A 22,859-nucleotide genomic window follows, 5' to 3' on the forward strand; every position below is an offset into this window, starting at 1 on the left:
CCAAGCTGAGTTTGTGACACTGGTAGCCATTGCTTATTCCCTTCTGTGTTCGAGCGCTCCTTGTGTACTCGCTGTAAATCATGAAGTGGTGCTCTGATTACAGGAATACCTGCTGCTGATGTGAGTTTTGATAGTTTGTCACTGAGAGGCAACACACACCAAGTGCTTTAATGAGGTGCTGATCACCGACAGGAGGCAAGAAAATGAAAGGGTGTCACACGTTCTGGCTCCACATGCAGTTTTTCTTGAATTAGATAACGTTTTTAGCCCTCAGGCCTTCAAAATCAAGACTGAAACACAGGCACTCATGTTATATAGGCCACAGCCAAGTAACACGTTAGAGTGATCAGGCAATCATCCTCCGACACTAGGATGGAAATAATAAAATCAACAGGCCTACTGTGGTGAAAAACTTTATGGGACCTACATTTAAACCACATGCACTCAAACTTCTTAACAGTCGGGGTTTAATACTTTATAAATCTTGCACATGTATGGGCAGAATTCTAGTAGACACAAGACAAAAATGAAACATCAGCGATAAATGAACACCATTACACTGTAAACCCGAACGTTCAAAGTAATTATATAGATTAAGTACTGTATACTCAAAGTTTGAGAAAAAGTTCTACTTACTTAATCATGTCAAGTTGGTGTAACATGTTGTTCCTTTTTGAGTTATTTTGACTAATCATTTTTGATTAAATGGAACAATTTTATATCTAAGTGAGCATAACTTAAAAACATCACTTAAGCACAACTTAATAGAATTAAGTTATTACATGCTAAGAGTGATAAAGTCCTGTTATTTCTATGGTTTTAAATAGGGATGATTTAAAAATAAACTTAATTTATATATCACATGCTGAAATACAATAAAATCTCAAAGTGCTTCTCCAAATAAATAAAATCAGTAAAAAAAAACAATAACAATTCGATTGGGACAAATGGTCTACAATGCATTTGACATTAGTGGAGGACAAAATGTATTTTATTTAAGCATCAGTTTACTCTAACCTATATGTTTTTTTTATTTTTACTTAAGTGTTGAGCAGCTGCAGGGATAATGTTTTATTTCAAGTTAATCTCTGATTCACCCTCCGAAGCAGAAGGTGGCGCTAATGTGCATACTACACTGATTCCTTACCGCTCTTGGAAAAAACACAGAAGAAGAAAAGTTTGAACTGCAGAGATGATTGGCGGCCGGAAGCAACAGAAGGCAGAAAGTTCGACCTATGCGGCAGCAGTCAGGACTTACTGTAAGTCTTGAAGTTGAATATTTATTCACTTTTACTTATTTAACGCCATGGATTGTAATAAACTAAGTTTACAGCAGAGGCAAAACTCCGCTGGCCACCATGGTGCTAACTAGCTAACCAATTACAACAAATGTAATGGTCAGCTGCTAGAACTAGCGAGCTAACATTAGCTAACCTAGGTTACAACCTAATCTTTCAGAGGATCCAAACTCACAAACAGTATATTTTGATATGTGATGAATGTATTTCCCATCATTGCATCTCTCTCTTCCAGTTTCAAGAAGTTAAGACTTAAGTGTTGAGGAAGATATAACTGGAGATGTGATAAAGATAAATGATATGTCATCTGTTTTGTTCCATGTGTTAGTTTGTGATTGGTGTTGCCGTGGGTCTCCTTACTGTCATCAGTGACCATGATACAAGTCCAGTTCACTACCACCCTGTGAGAATCTCTATCGTCACTGAAAGGAATTAGCCAGGTCGCCAAAAACACTTTTATAGCTGATAACGAAAGCTAATTTCATTTGTGTATTATTTATTATTGTTTTTGATTACTCCAATTATTTTCCTGACTATCTGATTAGTTGTTTGGTCAATATCAGAAATTTGTGAAAAATATCTATTTCCTAGGGCCTTAAGTGACCAGGAACACATTTGAAATGCTAGAATCAGAGAATTTTGAGTTATATGAGAGAGATATTAAGTTTGTTAAACTCAATGTAATTGAGGCAATCAATTGCCTCAAAAATGTTAAGTTTTGAATGACATGTTTTTAAGTAAACAAACTCAACATATGGGACAAATGTGTACTTAAAACAATGACAGCACAAACTAATAAACATTGAGTTTGCTTAACATAAAAATGGTGTGGTTGTGTACTTATTTTTTAAAGTTCTGTTAAGTTATTCCAGTGGTTTTGAAAACTGGAAACTGTAAGTCATATTAACTGAAAAATAATTGAGTTGAGCTAAAGCAGCACTTTAATTTAACTGTTATCAAAAGGTACAAGTAGCAAGTCATCCAACCTTTAAGTTCTGGAGAATTTTGACTTTTGAGTTCATCAACTCAAAAGAATTGAGGCAATCGATTGCCTCAATTCTTTTGAGTTCTGGTAACTTATTCAGGTTTACAGTGTACCTAATATCCATAGAGGTACCTTTTTGAGAATGTTTGAAAGATTCTAAATAGTTAAGCAGTAAAGGTGAAACCTCAGCTTCAACTGAACATTGTAAACAACTTCATCTACATAAATCCTTCGCCATCACCAGAAAAGCGTCATCTTTCCAATTGGAATATAAACTCAACGGCAGAAAGAGTCCTACAAAGTTTTGAACGCTGTGAAGACACTAGCCGTTTTTATACAGGGCAGCAAGCCGCCAACTTGCCGTCCTTTTGGTGGCTCGGTCCACGGTTTTAGACAGAGGCCGGCAAATTGGGGGTCTGTTTTGGTCCGGTTTTACGATGTTATTGGATTTCTTAAAACATAAATTGGATCCCTTTAATTCGCTGATAGATGGTACATAACCAAAGCCGGATGTAAAAAGGAATAATGTCCTGTTTGTAGTCTATACAGGTATATGACACGCTCCAGTCTGAAGTGCACAGTGGAAGATGTCAGCTCTTCTCCTGGCAGCACCGGCCCTCAGTTGTCAGTCAGTGGCTGCCATGGGAAACAACCCCCAGAGACTCTAAGCTCAGATGCTGCTTCCAAAAATATGTCCAAAAAGTGTGTTATCCTATTTTGAAGGGAGGATGAAATATGCACCATAGCTGAGAGTGAGGAGAATTCAAATTTCAGTTGGATCTTAATATCTTTTATGCAGTGACGTTGTGTAATGATGTAATTTCCAGAATGAAAATGGTCTCTGACACGACTAACGATCAAAGGAATTTGTTTCAGTTTGTTCTTTTCTTCTCACTGATGAGCCACATTGAACTTAACGAATCACATACGACTGGAAAGAGCACATCGGTATTTTGGAATAAATCATCGGTGCGTCCTGATAGACCCCGAATTCCCCGGGTTTGCTTAATAATTGGGAGGAATGGTGGGAAGCTGTGGCATATGGAGGCCGATGCGCAGCTGCTGTTTCAGCCAAACCCGCCCAACAGATAATCCGCGGAGACAAATTCTGGTGAAAGAAGGAACAGCTTGAGTTCCAGTTTGACAACACATTCTCATCATATGAACAGCTACTGGCACACTCAGGAAATACTGATGTGTTCATCTCTTTTTTTTTTGGTGGATTTGTGGCACAGAAGGAGAATATGTAATCAAATCCAAGTTTTTTTTTTTAATGAACTACTTGAGTTAAGCTGATAACAGTCTTGCATGTTTAATCACGTCGCACTACTTAGAATTCCCCTTTGTTTTCTCTGCGAGCTTCTTAGTTTAACCAGGTAGTTTTGATGATTTATTATATGTGCAATATAAGAGTAGAATAAAAGAGAGGCATTTTCTTACAAAGCACAAAACTTGCGTTGCCATTTTCCTGTCAGTGTAGGTGTATTTGGAGCGATCTAGTCCAGATTCTCTTTTTAATTGGGCAAGCTAAGTTTGGGGCAAAGTAAGTATAATATTCCCAAAAGTATGCTTAACTAACATACTGTATGTGTGTGTGTGTGTGTGTGTGTGTGTGTGAGTCTGTGTAGGTGGGGGTTGGAGGTATTGTTTTGCGTTTTAGAAGTACACCTACAGCTCAGACTGTTGCGACATTAAAGTGATTCCTGGGGTGCATTTAAAAGCTAACTCAATGAGGTTATGACAGTGAGAGTATGAGAGTGAGAAATGAGGCCAAACAGCAGGTTAACATTCTCCCTCTGTCACTGTCTCGCTGCACTCTGCTGCTTATACATTGCCCACATGTCTGACAGGGATCTTTCCACACCGGTTGCTGCTGCTGTTTGGGTCGCTGGGGTGGATCTGAAAGGTCAGCGTCCTCCTCTGACAAAGCCCGTTCTGGGAAAGATAAACAAATATGAAAGGTTTCCAAATACACAGATGAGACAGGGGAGTGATATTTGCATGGACAGACAATGAATACTGACTGAGTCCCGTGTTAAATGAACAGGGTTGCGGCCAGTTATGCAAGTGTAGACAACTGTAAACTTGTGAAACGTGGTGGCGTTATTCAAAGCATGATACTTTTTTTTGGGACAACACACAGCAGACCCTGCAGGCACAGTTGCCAGGTAAAGAATAGTTTGACTTTCACTTAGCCCTCGCTCTGCTAAGCCCCACTGACATTAAACAGCCACAGAATATAAATACAGCAATTTCTTCCAGGGAAGTCTGCATTAAATACTGGTTGAGTCTGAAATAAAAGCCATCACAGTGTCGGCAACATGAATAAACTGCGATTAACAAAGGCCGGGTAATGAACATGGAGGGGGAAGTAAATACCCTCAGCTTACTACGCTAGTGGCACTAATTCCATCAAAAAAGGCAAAAGAGTCACTACCATTATATTCTCTGACTGGAGGGGCCCTGGAAATGTTCATACCTCTGCCAAGTCCAATCTGTGGGCACAAACTTCACTCAATTTTTTACTATATTATGTCTCATTCCGTACTATTTGAAATGAAATGGTTATGTTCTACGCCAACCCGTGAAGATGCATCGGCCGCCAGCTCCTCCGATGGGCGGGCTGTGTTCTGCGCTGACAGAAGTACAGCTGGACGAGGAAAGAGGTGGACTCTGTGGTAATAACAATGATGCTCGATGCTCCCACTCAGACAAGGTTGATGGCATGTGTTTCCTCCATGTAACATTTTGTCGGTGTTGTTTACATTCACCGTAACGCAGATTCAAAAGATGCACTACGTATGTATATTTGTATATATAGGCCATACATAGACTGTTTGTATGTTCTGTAATTTACAAACATTCATTCCTCTTACACTGCACATGCACGCAGTTTCACAACTTTATTATGGCTAAATCCAGAATGCTGAGATGTGACGTTTGTATAACCTCACCTCTCTCGTTAATCCTGCGCATTAGTGTGATATCCTCCTCTACCACACTTATTAGAAGTTTGTCTGCAGCTGCACCAAATCGGTTGAAACACTTGTGAATCTCTCAACCGATTCCTGATTCCTAAAGGTTTCCCCGTTCGGCCAGAATAAAACACGAGGTTGGCTTTGGGGGAAAGAACGACTTACAGTGCCTTGCAAAAGTATTCACCCCCCTCGAACTTTTCCACATTTTGTCACGTTTTAACCACAAGTGTAAATGTATTTTATTGGGATTTTATGTGATAGACTAACACAAAGTGGTGCATAATTGTGAAGTGGAAGGAAATTGATACATGGTTTTTAATTTTTTTTTTACAAATAAAAAAACACAAAAGTGTGATGTGCAAAAGTATTCACCCCCCTGAGTCAATACTTTGTAGAACCACCTTTCGCTGCAATGACAGCTGCAAGTCTTTTGGGGTAAGTCTCTACCAGCGATGCACATCTAGAGACTTAAATATTTGCCCATTCTTCCTTGCAAAATAGCTCAAGCTTAGTCTGAAGTGATGGAGAGTGTCTGTGAACAGCAGGCTCTTAGTAATAAGTCATTTTGCAGAAAGGTCCAACAGCAACAAGTTATTTTGAAGCTCTTTTGTTCAACTGTGCTCGGACTTAGAAAGATAATAGGAACAACTCCTGTCAAGGCAGCATTAACCAGACTTTGGACAAGTATAATTCCAAAGATATGACAGAAACTGGGCCAAGAACGGACTTAAAAACAAAACGACACTAATGGCTGTTCTGAAGGGTCAGAGAGAGAGAGAGAGGGAAGGTGCCAGCTCGTGCATAAAGGTACACTGATAAGTGCTCTTTCAATTCAGTAAAAAGCTGTAAAGCCCTGTATTAAAGCCTGGCAGCCAAAAGATGATGACTTAATGCTTAACTCATCAAACCCTTCTAATCAATCAGGCATAAAAACAGACAATCAGAGGGACCAAATGTCTCTTTCTCTTTGGTCTGTGTGTGGACATCATTACATTAGTTTTAACTGCTCTCAGAACAGGTTGGCCCAGGTTCCACATAATTGTGTCATATAAAATTGCAAGGTTAGTTCAAGCAGGTTCAGACTTGGCGCTTAAGGCAGTGACCAGCTTGTTGCCGATTCGGTGACTTGGCTCAGTTCAAGCTGCTTTGAAGCATGAGCTGAGTCTCCACACAGGCCAGTCGAGTCTAAAGAGAACATTTTTGGGTCACACTTCGAGTCTTTCAGATTTCTAAATGCAGTTGATGCTCACTCCGGACACAACATTAGTTTTAGTGGAATCTAAGACTGTTTTGCGTTTCACTGGGAGTCACTGCGCCCTGCAAAGAAGCAGCTCATCGCATGTTTCTGAACCAGTTTGTATTGAATCCGGCACAGAACAGACACAAAGATAGTCAAAATATTGTTAAAGTTTTAATCAAAAGCAAGTCAAGGATCAAAACCAGGAGATCAGTCAGAGAAGGCAAACTTAACCAGACAGGGGACCAGAAGAAAAGGAATCATCAAAACACAATACAGGATCAGAACAGGCTGGAAATCTAGGGCACATGTGAACTAGACAACCTGAGAGAGTGCTGGTAGCAGGGAACTGGTATATGTACTACTGGGGAGATAGGAGGCAGGTGAGTGAGTGGGTGGGGGAAGGTCCAGTGGTTGAAACAGCAAGAAGGGGATTAATGCAGGACGGGAGTCTCTGGAATGATTGGAACTGGTATGATAGAGAGAATAAACTGAATAAATGTTATGATCTGACTACAGCTTTAAGAAACAATAAGTGTAAGTTAGAGTGCTTTTCAGTAAATGTAACCACCTACTAGCTGTTCATATCCATTATTGGCATGAGGGAATAAGCCTGTTTCTCTATATGTCATACTCAATGCTACATGAATATGATAAGGCGTCACTACAGTGCCAGTGATTTGCGAAACATGAATGAAAAAGCTGGTATACTGCATCTACTTTATATACTCATTAGAGCATAGATACCTGAAGGGAACTCAATGCTGGACCAGCTGGTTTTGGACAAACATTTTAGAATTAATGTTTGTTAATCAGCCTTCTATGTTTAAATTTACGTTGCTATTGCAGACTGATAATCCAAAGATTGTATGTAAATTAGGAGCATTTTTTAATGATGTTTTGCCTCTCTTTATATAACTTGGCTTGTGCTGGGAATCTATTCTGGCCCTTCACTGTAGTATTATGGTCGTGGCGTATTATGCGTTCCACACAAAGATGTAGCAAATACAAATCTGAATCTAAAAATACATTTTCAAAATATTTTATAGCCATGAGATTAAGGCCTTGTATGAGTATCAACACTGTGCATGTCTGCAACCAAGGTAAACAGACATGCTTTCACCATGCTAACAAACAAAAAAACAGAAGGCCTGTTGAACTCTAGTCGGGCAGAAAAATGTGGCATGAGCTGCATGCTACCCTCAGGTAAATCTAAACTTGTACTGATGAATTCACAGACGATTATCACCCGACTCTACACTTTCCATCATCGCTACATAGCCTTATGATGTCTTTCATTGGTTTGGGTTTTTCAAATCTAACTTTAGTGTTTTGGTTGGCAGCAACACAGCTCTCTTCAGTGAAAAGGCCCCTAAAATCCACATATGCAGCCTGCCCAGCACCAAACAAAGTTAATGACCATCTGGTGACCAGTTAAGCAAGATGGCTGCCGGGCAAGAGACCACTGTTCGAGCCAGTTTTTCAATATGTAAGCCAAGCTAACCATTAGATATTTTTAGCGAGATGTCGGGACGATGTTCAGCGATGTTAGTGGTGACAAAAAATGATCTTTCCCCAACCCTATCCAAGGGATTACCCAACCAGACCTTAACTAGGTTTAGCTAGCCAGACTATCAATACTGGTATGTACAACTAAAGACTTACACTAATAGAGAACCATCCAAGCTAGCTGCTGCAGTTTCACCATAGTCTCCTCCCATGCTACCTAACAGAGCCATCTCCTTACATCTCTGAAAAAGGCAGAATATTGTCCATCAAGCTCATCTGAACAGCTTGTGCAACATAATCCAAGTATTTTGTGGACAGATGTTTGCACTGCGGGTCTAAATGCCCAATATTTACATCATTATTGCTTGGATTTTCCTCAGTGAAAATCTTAGTTGCACAGTGAGCCAACTGCCAACAACAATCTGGAGGAAGTCCTGAGACTGTTTATAGAGGATTATGTGGAGGAGATTTGAGGAAGCAGGTGGTAGCCTGACATGAAAGCAGCACAGTGTGGTCAGGGTGGAGGCTTTTGGCTTCAACTGCGATGACCTGGATTCAACTCAGATCAAATGGTCGTGGTCACTGTATTTTAATAACGAGCTAATGGAAGGAGTGCTTGTGTCATTGATCTGAACTGGAAGTACCAGTTTAACTCGTGACAACATTTTCCAGGATTTGGCCATTTATCTGCGAGAGGAGACAAATTAGTTAATGTCAAAGAATGTGTTAATATGTAAAGTCGGCAAGTTAAATACTAATTAAGAAAGGCAAATGAATTAATTCAAGACTCATTTGGATGGATTTTAAGGGAAAGTATTCGCAGGCAGTGTGTGTTTACCAGTCACAGCAGCAGCTCTGTGTACTTCAATGGGGGCAAACCTGCTGCTCTGGAGGCTTTCCAGCTCAAATGCTGCAAAACGACCTGATTAGAGAAAGTGAGTAATTCTACAGTGAGGAGAGTCAATCAAGACTAATTCTCGTCCTGTCTTGACTTGAGTTAATCTAAAAGCATGAGAGTCGATTTTTGATCATGAGAAAAAAATTGCCAAACTGCTGAAGTCTCATTCCAAAGACAATATTAAATAGATGAATTATTATTAGTCATTACATTCCGGATTATAAATAGATGCAGCCATATCTGTGAGTGTTTTTCAGTCCTGGTCTTGGGGCCCCCTTCCCTGCATCTTTTAGGTGTTTCCCTATGAAAAGGGGCTGTTCTCCTCGGAAAAAATTAATGAGCCATGGTTCTGCACCAACTTTAAGAAAGGACTCCTGTTATAAACATAAAGCAGTTCATGAATCTACAGCGCACGTGACAACTTCCAAAACAACGACAAGAAAATATGACAAGCCGTATCTCAGCTTCGGTACAGTGAAAATGTTCAGGTTTTTGTTTGTTCCGAGGGAGTTGCCATTTTTGTGCAAAGAGAAAATCTGTTGAAAGCACTGAATGCTGTTACATAGTAAATATTTAAAGACGCTTTTAGATCCTTTAAGTCCACGAGAAAAGTAACGTGCTTTATACTAACTTCAGTAAGATCCCACACTGAAGCTGCAATTCTATATTCATTACAGGCAATATTTCCAATAAAAATGGCAAGGCAAGCTTTCATGCACCCCCTCTGAAACTATTACACTACTAATATTAACAGAATGCCTTAAAGTCAAACCTTTATCAGGAGGTCAAAGAACGTCTTAATTCTATGACCTCCTGACAAAGGCTTTACACCAAAACACACCTGAGACTGTTTTTAAGGTCTAAAATGACCATGCCTGTACAATAAAAGCCTTCCATCTCCACTTAAATTATTTTTTAAAAACGTAGATTAAATTCAAAGAGTTTGGAAGCAAAAGACGTGTATGTGTGTGTATGGAAATGTCATCTGGAAAACGGGGGCACAGCAGAAAATGTTTGAGAAACCTGTTTTAAGATAACATGGAGGATAAAAGTGGAAAGTTGAACCTACAGTTAAATTCAGTTTTACTTATCATGGTCTCCATTAGCTTCATGAAAAACAGAGGCTAACCTCACTGCAGTCAACACACATATGACATTCAAGGTACCGCGTGGAGTTTCTGACCACTAGTAGCACTATGGAGCATTATCTTTCAGAGCTGGTCCCTTATTTCTTTTTTTTGCAAGCTGTGATTCATGTCCTAGCTGCCACTGATTTCACGCTATATAAAGGACTGTTAGTTGAGTGAAAGAGTATGATAGGAAAAGACTGCAATCCACAGATGAATATTATGTGATGTGATCAGTAAAGGGGAAGAAGGAGGGATGCCATCCACCTTGTTAACCTGCCATGTCCAATCTCTGCCGCCTTTAGCAGAAAGAGTGCAGAAGCAGAGAAGTTGGTTAATTGACCATGTTAGTCTAGTTAGTTTTTCTGCCTCATTAATTATTTGTCTGACTCAGGTTTGTGCAAGTTAGAATCTATGACCCCGACCATGGCTCTGAAATATCTGCAGCCTTACCGTACTGTGTACTGATAAATCCATGGTGCTGAGGCAGCAAATAGACTTGTATTTGCCTGCTGTCATTTTTGCATCGGATCATTAATTTTCTCTAAACTTGTACTACAAACACTGACATGGTCATACCATATATAATTATATACTACATTGTAAAGTTCTTAAATTGATGCTGCTGTTAGTACTCCTGTAATAGTTGATTGTTGTCATGATTTTTGTTTTCAGTCTTGATGTTTCCTGTTGTATTTTGTAGAATTCATCTTGTGACTTTCCACTTCCTGCCTTTGTCTGTTTTCCTGCCCTTTTTCTGTGTACACCTGTGTTTCATTTGTTCAATAGCCCTTGTGTATTCAAGTCTTGTCAGTTCATCTCTTTTGTTTTCTTGGGTTCTCCTCATCCCTTGCGTTTTGGTTTTGGACTTCCGAACCTCAGGTCGAGTACGTGCCATTGTATCTGCATTTGGGTCCTGGTCCCAATTGTGTATCGTAAATGAAACATTTCTTAAAAGTCCATCGTGGTTTTGTCATTTAATGGGTCCCTACTGAACATATACAGTTGAAACCAGAAGTTTACATACACTATATAAAAAGACACATATGCTTTTTTTTCTCACTGTCTGACATGAAATCAGACAATCACTTTTCCTGTTTTAGGTCCGTTAGGATTACCAAAATTATTTCTATTAGCTTAATGCCAGAATAATGAGAGAAGGATTTTTTTAGAATTTTTTTTATTACTTTCTTCAAAGTCAGAAGTTTACATACATTTCATCAGTATTTGGTACCATTGCCTTTAAACTGTATGACTTGGGTCAAACGTTTTGGATATCTTTCCACAAGCTTCTCACAATAGTTGGCAGGAATTTTGTCCCATTCCTCCTGACAGAACTGGTGTAACTGAGCCAAGTTTGTAGGCCGCCTTGCTCGCACATGCCTTTTCAGCTCTGCCCATAAATTTTCAATAGGATTGAGATCAGGGCTTTGTGATGGCCACTGCAAAACATTGACTTTGTTATCCTTAAGCCACTTTATAACCAGTTTGGCAGTATGCTTCGGGTCATTGTCCATCTGGAAGACCCATTTGCGCCCAAGCTTTAACTTGTGAAGTGCACCAGTCCCTCCTGCAGCAAAACAACCCCACAACATGATGCTGCCACCCCCGTATTTCACAGTTGGGATGGTGTTCTCAGGCTTGCAAGCTTCCCCCTTTTTCCTCCAAACGTAACAATGGTCATTATGGCCAAACAGTTCGATTTTAGTTTCGTCAGACCACAGGACATGTCTCCAAAAATTAAGGTCTTTGTCCCTGTGTGCATTTGCAAACTGTAATCTGGCTTTTTTATGTTTCTTTTGGAGTAATGGCTTCTTCCTGGCAGAGTGGCCTTTCAGCCCATGTCGGTACAGTACTCGTTTCACTGTGGATAATGACACACTCTTACCAGCTTCAGCCAGCATCTTCACAAGGTCTTTTGCTTTTGTTCTTGGGTTGATATGCACATTTCTGACTAAAGCACGTTCATCTCTGGGACACAGAACCCGTCTCCTTCCTGAGCGGTATGATGGCTGGACATTCCCATGGTGTTTATACTTGCATATAATTGTTTGAACAGATGAACGTGGCACCTTCAGGCATCTGGAAATTGCAACCAAGGATGAACCAGACTTGTGCAAGTCCACAATTCTCTTCCTGATATCTTGGCTGATTTCTTTTGACTTTCCCATGATGTTACACAAAGAACTAGTGTGTTTCAGGTGTGCCTTAAAATCCACAGGTGTGTCTCTAATTAACTCAAATGTTGTCAATAAACAATAAAATCAGAATCTTCCAAAGACATGACATTATCATCTGGGCTTTCCCAAATTGTTTAAAGGCATAGTAATCTTACTGTTTGTAAACTTCTGACTTTGAAGAAAGTAATAAAAAATTGTCTAAAAAAAATCCTTCACACATCATTCTGGCATTTTGCAAATAGAAATAATTTTGGTAATCCTAACGGACCTAAAACAGGAAAAGTGATTGTCTGATTTCATGTCAGACAGTGAGAAAAAACAGCATATGTTCCTTTGTATATAGTGTATGTAAACTTCTGGTTTCAACTGTATATATATTGCTTTCCCTACCAAAAATTCATTTTCATCCCACTGTAAATTTCTCGTCTAAGGGACAAATGAGAAAATAATTATTAATTTTGCACCAAAATAGTTTCCTCTTCTTGTCTCCAAGTATTTGCAGAGTAATAAATCTCTATTTATATTGAACCTGCAGGAACAATCAAAGCCCTGATATGATCAAAAGTTCAAGATCACCACTTATCAATCCTTGAGGTGAGATTATTTTTGTCCCTTGTTGATAGGTGCATGAATGTGGTTAATCTCTAAATAATATTACTGAACACATTACTGATTGATTACCCAGTCCTGATTACACTCATCACTGCATGTGAATATTAAACAGTAGATAAAAGCAACCGTCCTCATTTCAATGAGGCTACACAAGGACTGCAGGCGTCCCCCACCACTGAAAATCTGTCCAAACCAACTAATTTACACCTTGAAATGAATCAATGCGAGCTCACTTGTGAGATTGCGGTTGTCAGTTGTGTTGACTCGCTGCTGGCTCAGTGCTTTTGCACTTTCCTCCTTTTATATCTCGTCCTCCCTACATTGTTTGTGGTTTTGGCAGATAAACAAGCAACTGAATACAGAATAAAACAACAGATGGTTTGTGCCAGTCAAAGTGCCTCTTCAAAAGTAAAATGTATTCTCTCCTCTATCCCTGCCCTCCTACTATAGGTGTGCGCACACACACACACACACACACGCACACACACACGCACATGCTCGTAAACATACACACAAGCAGGCTGGCACATAGAAGATCTGAGGCACGAGAACTGCAAGGCAGGCAGAAAATTTGCCTCTGGTCCTCTTCATCTTCGCTCCTCTCCTCAGCAGCACAGCTGAGTCCTGGATCCAACATCTGAGCAGCTGCTGCAAAAATGTTGTTTTTTTTCTTATCTTTTTACCATCTTCAAGCATAATTTGTTTCTCTGCAAAATAAACTAAAAATGATTTAGGTTAATGAGTAATTCTGTGAGGGAAGAAAAGCCAAGCCTCATTTCATTCCAGGTTAAATGGGGTCACAATGCAATATGTGCTCAAGGTTTTGCATCTTGAGACTCAGAACGTATGGATTTTTATAGCTTCTTGAACATAATTTCCACACACAATTATTTTATTACAGTCTATTTTCCAAAAAGAAGGCCCCATTAACATATCCATGCAGGATTTGGGGTTGTGTGACCGAACATGTGGTTGAAAGAGACATGTGGCTCCCGTGTAATGTCATAAATACAAGCTCATCAGGGAAGAATACAACTCATTGACATGTGTATTAGAGGCGGACATGGATTGAAGGTTGGCCCAGCAAGATTTGCACCAGAGTAAATGTCTTTGCAAAGGAGAATTATACCCTTGTATTGGCCCTAACCAAATGTGATGCATGGAAGGAGCAAACCTCAGCATCTCGTGAACAGCTCAATGAAAAATGCGGTGGAGTATCGTACAGAGTGAACTCACAGGGGAAAATGTAGAGCAAAAGTAATCAATTATCACACCTCCCACCACATTCCCATTGCAGAGGCCCCTTGATTATTTAAGGGAATTAGCTATCGATCAGCTAAGTGACTCAGCGGGACAGCCCCCAGCCAGCTAGCCGGTCAGCAATAAAGCCGTTGACTTCACCCCCTCATCTGCTCATCATCAGCCTTATGAAACAGAGGGGAGGCTGGTTAAGCACTTGCCACTTCTCACTTGGCACCACACTTCAGACGACTGGGGATGAATGCTGAAATTAACAGGTACTAATTATGTATGGGAGGCAGGCAGGCTCAAATCAAGGTCAACAAATGTTGAGGAGGCACGGAAATCTCACGCCATATGCCAGACTGCTGCAGTGAAATGTGTGCTGAGGCTGAGACTCTGCATGCTCCCAGTTCATTATCACCATTATCATCCAGCATTTACACCAGAGCAATCAGCCACGGAGTTCAATCATTAAAAGAAGAAATTGTGCTTTCCACATCCACTGAACAATTTACAACAATGCACAGCTTCATGCAAGGATGCTGATGTCCTCAGCAGATCCCATTATCTGTCCAGCCACAGTGCTGTCAGAGTGAATCTTCAGGGAGAGGACTCACAGTGTCTCTATTTTGATGGTTTCTATTTGTGGGTATAAGCATATTCAGAATATCTCGAAAAACATTATTACAAAGGCAAAGAAGATGAAATGGACAATGTTTACAGGGCAGCACTGCAAAAACAGTGTGGAGGAGACGATATTAATGGCTGAGACTTTTGTGAGTGCAACTTCAAGTACACAACATTAAACTTTCCTGTATATTAGTGGGCCTGGAAGGTAAGTCATGTTAATGTGAACGTTTGGAGGAAGTAACTTTCACAAATTAACACTTTTCTGGATAGAAAAACCTTTCTCTTAGTTTTAATTAGCCATGTTGTGGAACTTCAATCAAATTTGCTGATGCTTTCAGCTCTTTCTTGTTAAAGCTAATCATGACTAATAACATTTAATTCAACACTGTATCAAATTACCTTGTACAATGTGAAAGGCTGTTATTCAAGGAACAATTTGTAGGGTATGGCCATAATTTTATTTTAATTATTCAAAAAATTGAACTTGAGTTGTCTGCTGAAGTTAACATGCTAACTGGCTAGCAATGGCCTGTCCTGTCTTGTAATGCAACTTTGTCTTGATATGTGCCATCTTTTCATGTAATAAGTGAACAAAATAAATTCACAAAATGTCATGAAATGAAATACCTTTAATTTTATTTTCCTTATTAAACAGAAAAATACAACCAAACCCCTAATTAATTCAAATTTCTCTTTTATCGATCTGAAAATATGTTGTTTTCACCCGACTCGGATATCTGACTTTCTGTCACCTACTGTGTCTCATCGTCCTCAATCTCAGTCAGAACCGCTGTAAATCACCTCCATACTGTATCCCTTGTCTTGGAGTCTATTTTCAGTCCCAGTTCGGTACTTTGTTGACTCCCACATCAGCCTGCCACATATAGTTGAGCTGAGCCCTGTCGCCCGTCATTAATGCTCTGAGTTCTGAGATCGTGGTTCACAAAAACTACCTAAAACATACCTTTAAACTAACTACAGAGAATTTACAAACAGATCTTTTTAGCTCTTATTTGCTTTGGTTTGTTTTTGGTGATTAAGGTTCACTCTGAGCTGCTCTCATCATCCCAATTTGCACATTGACACCAGAAAGTAAGACAGCAAAATGTGTCTGTGCAACCGTGTGAAATAGATAACGCAAGAAGCTGAAAGTTGAATAGAATTTAGTAAGTTCAATGGAACATACTGTATGTGCATATTATTGGTGCCATTCACTCATATCTCACCTTGCTGCAACTCTTTTGTAGGGAGGTTGATGGGAGGTCTAGTTCTAGCAGAGCAGGGTTATGTGAAAATGAAATGTACAACACAGCTAATATAAAATCCTATTCATTCTGGACTCTTCAGGTCTCCCTGTTCCCTCTAAGATGAGCACTGCCAAGGCAGTTCGCAGTGTTTCGACAGCCCTGTGTCAAAGTGCAAAAGCATTGTACGAATTTACTCTCTTGGACAAAATGAATTGATTTTAGTCCAAAGTTTCACTACTGAAAAGAGTGCTGTGACCGGGCTCATGAACCACGAAAACACTGGGTTGGGCAAGTTACTCCAAATAGTAATGCATTACAATTCCAAACCCTTCTGGAATTGTGCTGGTTTATTATTAGGGTTCTAACCCCGGAGTAGAACCCTTCTGGAATTGTGCCGGTTTATTATTTTCATTTATTGTCTGCCGCTTGAGCTCAAATTCCTGTGAGCTGGAATGGGCCAGAAATGTGAAACTTGGCCCAATGATTGGAAATGATGTGCATCAACTTTTATTAAAATATGAGCCCAGACAGCCACATGGTGGCGCTGTAACTAAGGCTTGAAAATGCGTTTTTGGGAAGGCCATGCCCCTCACACCGTAAGTCTGATTGACTTGAAATTTGACACACAAGTCCAGCTCCATGTGCTCTACAAAAAAGCCTCTTGGACCATGAAGCTCCGCCTACTTAGATTTTTTGCTAATTAGCATAATGTGAAAAACAGTAAAATGAATAGAACTTTTGAAAGATTGACTCTATCAACACCAAATTTGGTATATGCTTCGGGGGACACATTTCTACTGTAATTGAGCCAGATTGGTAAAAAAACATGGCCGCCACGGACCAATGTCTTTTCGCAATGGGCGGTGCTTAGAAATGATTAGCCATAACTCCCACACCTTATGTCCTATCATCACAAAACTTGGCGGGTAGGTTCCAAACATGCCTGGGAATCCGCCTAACAAAGCATGTAGAGCTCAACCTATAGGGGGCGCTATACATGCCATTAGCATGTAGCTGAAAATCCACTTTGGAGAAATGTGGGGCTTGTCATGGTTATGTGTTGAACAGATCTTTGAGGAACACGGCGACCGATGTCATCGACTGCGGGGGATGAGGGTCAGGGTGGGTGGTTTGGGGTGAACGAGGTTAGAACCTGCGGATTGCCGCTTGCAGCTATATTTTATTACTTGTTACTGTCATTTCAAAGTAATTCGTTACATTATAATATTACTGTCTTTGACCTGTAAGGCATTACACTATTATTGCATTGCTTTTAAGTTACTTTCACCAAAATTCACGACAACCAACACTGAAAACAACAGTTTTTGAAAAGGCTGGCCATGCTGAACATGAATTGCAATGTTAAAATTGAAACATTTGGGGTGCACTACCTATTTCAGTCCCATGAGAAGATTTACATTAAAAAATCAATATGCGTCAAAACTTTTTGTATGTCAGCATCTTGGTCTATTAATATAAGGGAAAGCTGAATGCACCATTCTTTTTCTGAAACCAATGTTCTCTAGATGTGATTAAACATGCATGATGCATGGACTTGTCCCACCTTTCTTTACTTATTATATACCCAGAGACACATTTTGAAGGAAAAGTATTGCTTTTTATGTAAAAGTCAAATCGCTAACTTCTTAACATATCCAGCTTCATAAGGCAATAATACCAACATCTTTGTCGAGTTTGTGTGTGCAAAGCATTGTTTGAATTTGCTTTCTCTCTCTGAGCAGGTCCAAACATTCACCAATCTAGTTCTAGAGAAGAAATTCAACAAGCTTCTCAGAGGAAAATAAGGTCCACAGAGCGCTGTTTGAAGCTAGGAAGGTGGCAAGGTCTGCCAAATAAAAACAAAGTGAAACTTCATTGTCCTCAAAGGTCATATTCTTCATTCAGTTTACTCAGTCATGAGAACAAAAAGAGTTTGGTCATGTAGTTTGTTTAGGCATGAAAAAAAATATCATGTGATTAAGATCTTTCTCTTCTGATTTAAACGTCTTCCCCAGAACTACATAGTGCATCTTTAAATGATAAGTGTGAAATTTCTGCCGTTTAGGGTCTCTCAATAAAAACAACAACAACAACAAAAGGAAACGTGTAATTATTGTGGGATCATGGGAGTTGTTGTCTTCATTCTTTGACAGTAAGTATTGCCATCAGGCAGGCAGAAATCTTCAAGGACGAGGTAACATTTTAGATAGTTTAGTCACGTTCGTCGACTTCCTTTCTCTCTCTCTAACAGGTGGATAATGGATAATCTTTGGATCTTTAGGATAATGTGAGTACACTACTCAACAGAATATGAAAACAGGGTCTAGGTGTTTTCAGACATTTGAATGCAGAATTATTGCATAACATATATTTGAAAATAACAGTGTAGCTGGACCCATAGGCATCTGTTTCCAGCCAAAAAGTGCAATGCTAAACGCAAAGTAAATCCTTTTCTTTTATAAAAAAGGCAGGTTACAAACACCTTAGCGAAACTAACTTTAAAAGTCAGTGATACAGCAAACTATGTGTGTCTGCTCGTTGTAGAGCTTTCCCTTTCCTCTGGTGGCCGGAGACTTATCAGCATAGCTGTAACCATGTTCATGACCCGAGATGCTTCGTGATTCCATTGCTCTGTGGCAGAAATGTCTGAGATAGGCAGCAGCCAGCCTCCATTTATCATTTGAATGCTGAACGCTTGTCTTGTGTGAGAATGGCCCACACAGATGACACTCTGAGCTGATTTCAATGCGGCCACTGTAGCAGCTCCTGACGCTACGAAACAAGCACCACGACGGCTCCTAACGCTGCCACAAATCCCCGGCAGGGATTTCACGTGAGTGGCTGCCGCTAATTAGTGTTTGATAGTTTTATTTTGAACGGCCGCAGAGCTCGGACTACAATGGTAATGCATATGACGAACATGATTACAGCTTGGAGGTGGTCATCAGCCACTAAAAGCGTTTCCTTTATGACGCCCGATGCGCATGAGTGGAAATAAATACACACTTTTATTGACATGCCCTTGTGGTTTGAGGTGCCACACAGTTAACAGTCTTTGTTCACACCACGCCTCTATTGATAATTGATGTCCTGCATTATTAGCCCCATTCAGTGCCATTAAGAGATCCTCTCTGTCAGTGGTGTGTGTCTCTGGGTCCCACTGCTCCCGTGGTGCGTATCGTGCTGTGGCTGAGACGTGGAGCTGATTAAAATCTGCCACAGCCCAGTGCACCGAGGACACTCACAGTTATTTCGGGGCCTGCAATGCAGAGGATGAGACTCCTTTTCCCCTTTTGCCTGCTGACATCGAACCAATCTCACCTTGTTTCCCTCTTTTTCTTTCCACTGTATTCATGTCTCTGTATTGAAAAGAAAAGAAATGCTTTTTGAGGCCCTTCAAAGTGGAAACCGAGGCTGAACCCATTTTGGAAAGAAAAATACTTAAAGACAGGTATATCTAGACACGCAGGCGAAACACCAGAGCAATTTTTCTTTAGACAAGAGGTGATTACATGCTACATTACAATGCAACTCATTACCGCTTATGGCGAATTAATTACATGCCTCTCAGTTGAGCTAAATTAAAACCTGTTTGGTTGTGATACTCAGCAGAAAGACTGATGAACAAGGCTGTATTTGATCATTCACTGTGTACAGACCAAAAGCTGGTAGAAGAGCTGAAGTGGGCATTGGTTACACTGTGGAAAAAGTGAATTCTTTAGTTACTTCTTCAGAAATAATGATTTTTGGTTGCTGCCAGTCTTGTCCCAGTTTCACTCAATATCACATCACAGCCTCTCTTTGTAACTCATTTTTCGTTTTTATCCTCAAGCAGTATTAATTGATTTTTGGCCACTTGGAGACACCAGAAAGTCCTGCAAACTGACAGCAGAGAAAAAAAAAAGCAACATTAGTATTCATTAGGAGTGAACCGTCTCCTTTTAGTTCTAACCTGGTCTCAACTGCTGAGCAAAATATCTCTTTAGCTGCTAAATGGTAACTTAGTCTGTGTTGTTTGGTGCTGGGCAGGTAGTGTACACTGAGTTATTTTCACTGAAAGCTGCAGCATCTCGAAATGACACTGATGACAGTGTAAGAGTGACACAACGCAGTAGAAGTGGAGAAAGACAACTTTTCAATTTAGCGCTTTCCTAGTGGTGTTATTGTAGCAAAGACAACCGGGTCATTTCCTTTTTTTCTTCAGAGTGGCAACTACCAACAACACAGGACCAAACACGTGTTCATTCATTCACGTCGTCTCAGGAAGCAGATAGAAATGGTGCCAGGCTGCCAGATTGGACTGCCAGTCAGGCTTCATCTTTGAAGGTTGATTTTGTTATTATTCTATTACATTGTGGAGTAATAGAGTAATTCTAAGCATTACTTCATAATGATGCATCAAAACAAAAAAAACAACAACTGTCTATTGCCAATATAAGTTTCAGGCTGTAAAGTATTTTGTTCCATTGTTAATATGAAAACACAAATCTGTGCAGCTCTAACATGTGCTCATCCGAAGACATGTGACCAGTCCTATGTCCCGCTCCCCTTAGTCACTGTTGCTAGGTTGGACAAGTTTGACAAGGAAAACGTGGCGATGCCGCTCTCATTTATCCATCAGCAGCAGCGTTTAATTAATAGTTTCTGGGAGTCATGCAATATAGCTTCAAGAAGTTAACAGCAAGGACTGCAGTGTGCCGTGGGAGACGTCTTCATTATGTTAAGTTTAATGAACACAACAATATGCGGCAAACTGAGGCCGAGTCATCACAGTGTGAAGGAAAACAAGAGAGCCACGCATTCTTTGAATGGATGTTGAGGATGACAAGATTATCAGTCAACATCGCTCCTGTGCTGCCGGTTATGTCCCTTGTTCCCCTTCTTGGGATTATAATGTCTGCGATGTAGTTATTCCTCACAGCAGACCATGGTGCTGACTGTTATATATTAGCTAGCACATTTCTAACATTCACTCATATATGTGATGTGTCCATGAAGATATTGGCATCAACATCATGTGACTGTGCATCATAATGTTACCTTTGAACAAACAAGCGGCGGTTGGTGATGTTGAGGTCTGTCACACAGCCTGATCCACTCCTTATATCGGACAAATTGTGTCTTTATTACGGGACCAACCACACAGTAAACCAACTTGTTAACGCATTTTCCCTTTGAAAAAAGACAAGCCAAGCAAATGGCAGCATACTGTATGAGTTTCACAGCAATCGGGAAAGTCGACTGAGAAACATCCGGGTAGTAACGTCGCTCAGCTGTTATTCAATCAGAGGGCACTAATGGGCGGGACGTAAGAAGAGTCAATTAAATATGCAGACAATAATTAGACAATTAAGTGTTCCAATTACAATCCATTTGCAAAAGCACAAAAAACACACAGAGCCCTTTTTTTTCCAATTAAATCATGTTTTGCAATTGATGAAGTACTTATACAATTCACATTGCTATAACTCATTCCTTTGTGAAGCATGAACAGTGAATTTCTGCATGGCATTATCAATCTCTCTTTTTCTATCTGACAGTTCAAGCATATTTTTTTGCTGATAAAGGTAACTGCAACCTAATACCTTGTATAATCCATATATTTACTCTTAATTGAATAGTATTTACCTCCCACTTATCTGTTTTAGTTAGGATCTGTACCCAGCTTTCTTCAGTCACTTAACATTCTTCTACAATAACAAATATTGCAAATAGGCGAATAGACAAATCAGCTTCCAGGATTATCTCTGAAGTACATGACATGCAGTAGGGCAAAACACACAGTATACACCCATATATCACTTTCACTGTCGATGAACTTCATGAAGCTGAGGTCAATAAATCAGCATGCTGTGGCTGGCTGAACAGCACTACAAACATTAAAAGGGGCAAATTCTGGTGGCAAATTACCCTAAATTTGGCGTGTAACTGATTTATGGCTCTTAATACAGGAAGAGCTTCTGTATTAAATGCTGATGAATACTCATGAAGGATTCGTGGCGTACCCTAAGGACATTGTGCCAGTTTGAACAAAGATATTCAAAATAGCAGTAAAATGAGGTCTGCTAATTGTTGGAGAAAAAGGGCCTTAACACGATGTTTCTTTAACCGTGGAGAAGGTTCTCACAGCGTGTGAGAGAGCTACTGTACTGCCAATCTGCCTCAATGGTGGGTTTATTCATCAGGCCGGTACAGTACATGAATAAAAGATTAAAATAGTTGCAAATAAATTAATGAATAAGTGTATTCATAATAGGATAATAAAAAACACCATATACACATGGTGCTGTATCCGTATGTTTGGACATTTAATTTGCCATATATGAATTAACAGTGCTTTCATATATTTCATATAGGAAAAGAACCACAAAGAAACATTTAACAAAGACACAATTAAACATTTAATAAAAAAAAGACTATAATGTACTTTACTGCCATCGTCGAGGTCCCGTCATTTTTTCTCCTTCATTATGTTTTCTGGGTTTTTCTGGTGTCTTTGTGTTTTTCCCTCCCTCCTGTGCTGCTCCACAGTCTGATTTTCCTGCCACACTTGCCTGGTTTCCAGTGCTCAGCTCCTTTCCAGCTCTCTTGTTCCTCTACTCATCCCCCTTCCCTTTTTTCCACCTCTCTCCACCTTTATGTCACCCCTTCATTGGTTTGGTTTATACTTAGATCCCGTTTTCAAATCATTCTTTGTTGAGTTCACTGTTCAGTTTACCTGTTCCTGATTATCCACCTACCTGGTTCTGAGTCTGGGTCTTGCAGACACTTTCACACAAATCTTCCAAGCTTACATCAGAATCTAAATGTTTTTTCATTCTCACCCATGCTCATTTACGCTGATCTAAACTAAATAAATGCTCAGGTTGGAGGAAAACACAATGACTATCAAAATAAATGCCAAGGTATGCTCACT

The sequence above is a fragment of the Sparus aurata genome, chromosome 4, assembly GCF_900880675.1.
Source record: "Sparus aurata chromosome 4, fSpaAur1.1, whole genome shotgun sequence".
Classification (NCBI taxonomy): Eukaryota; Metazoa; Chordata; class Actinopteri; order Spariformes; family Sparidae; genus Sparus; species Sparus aurata.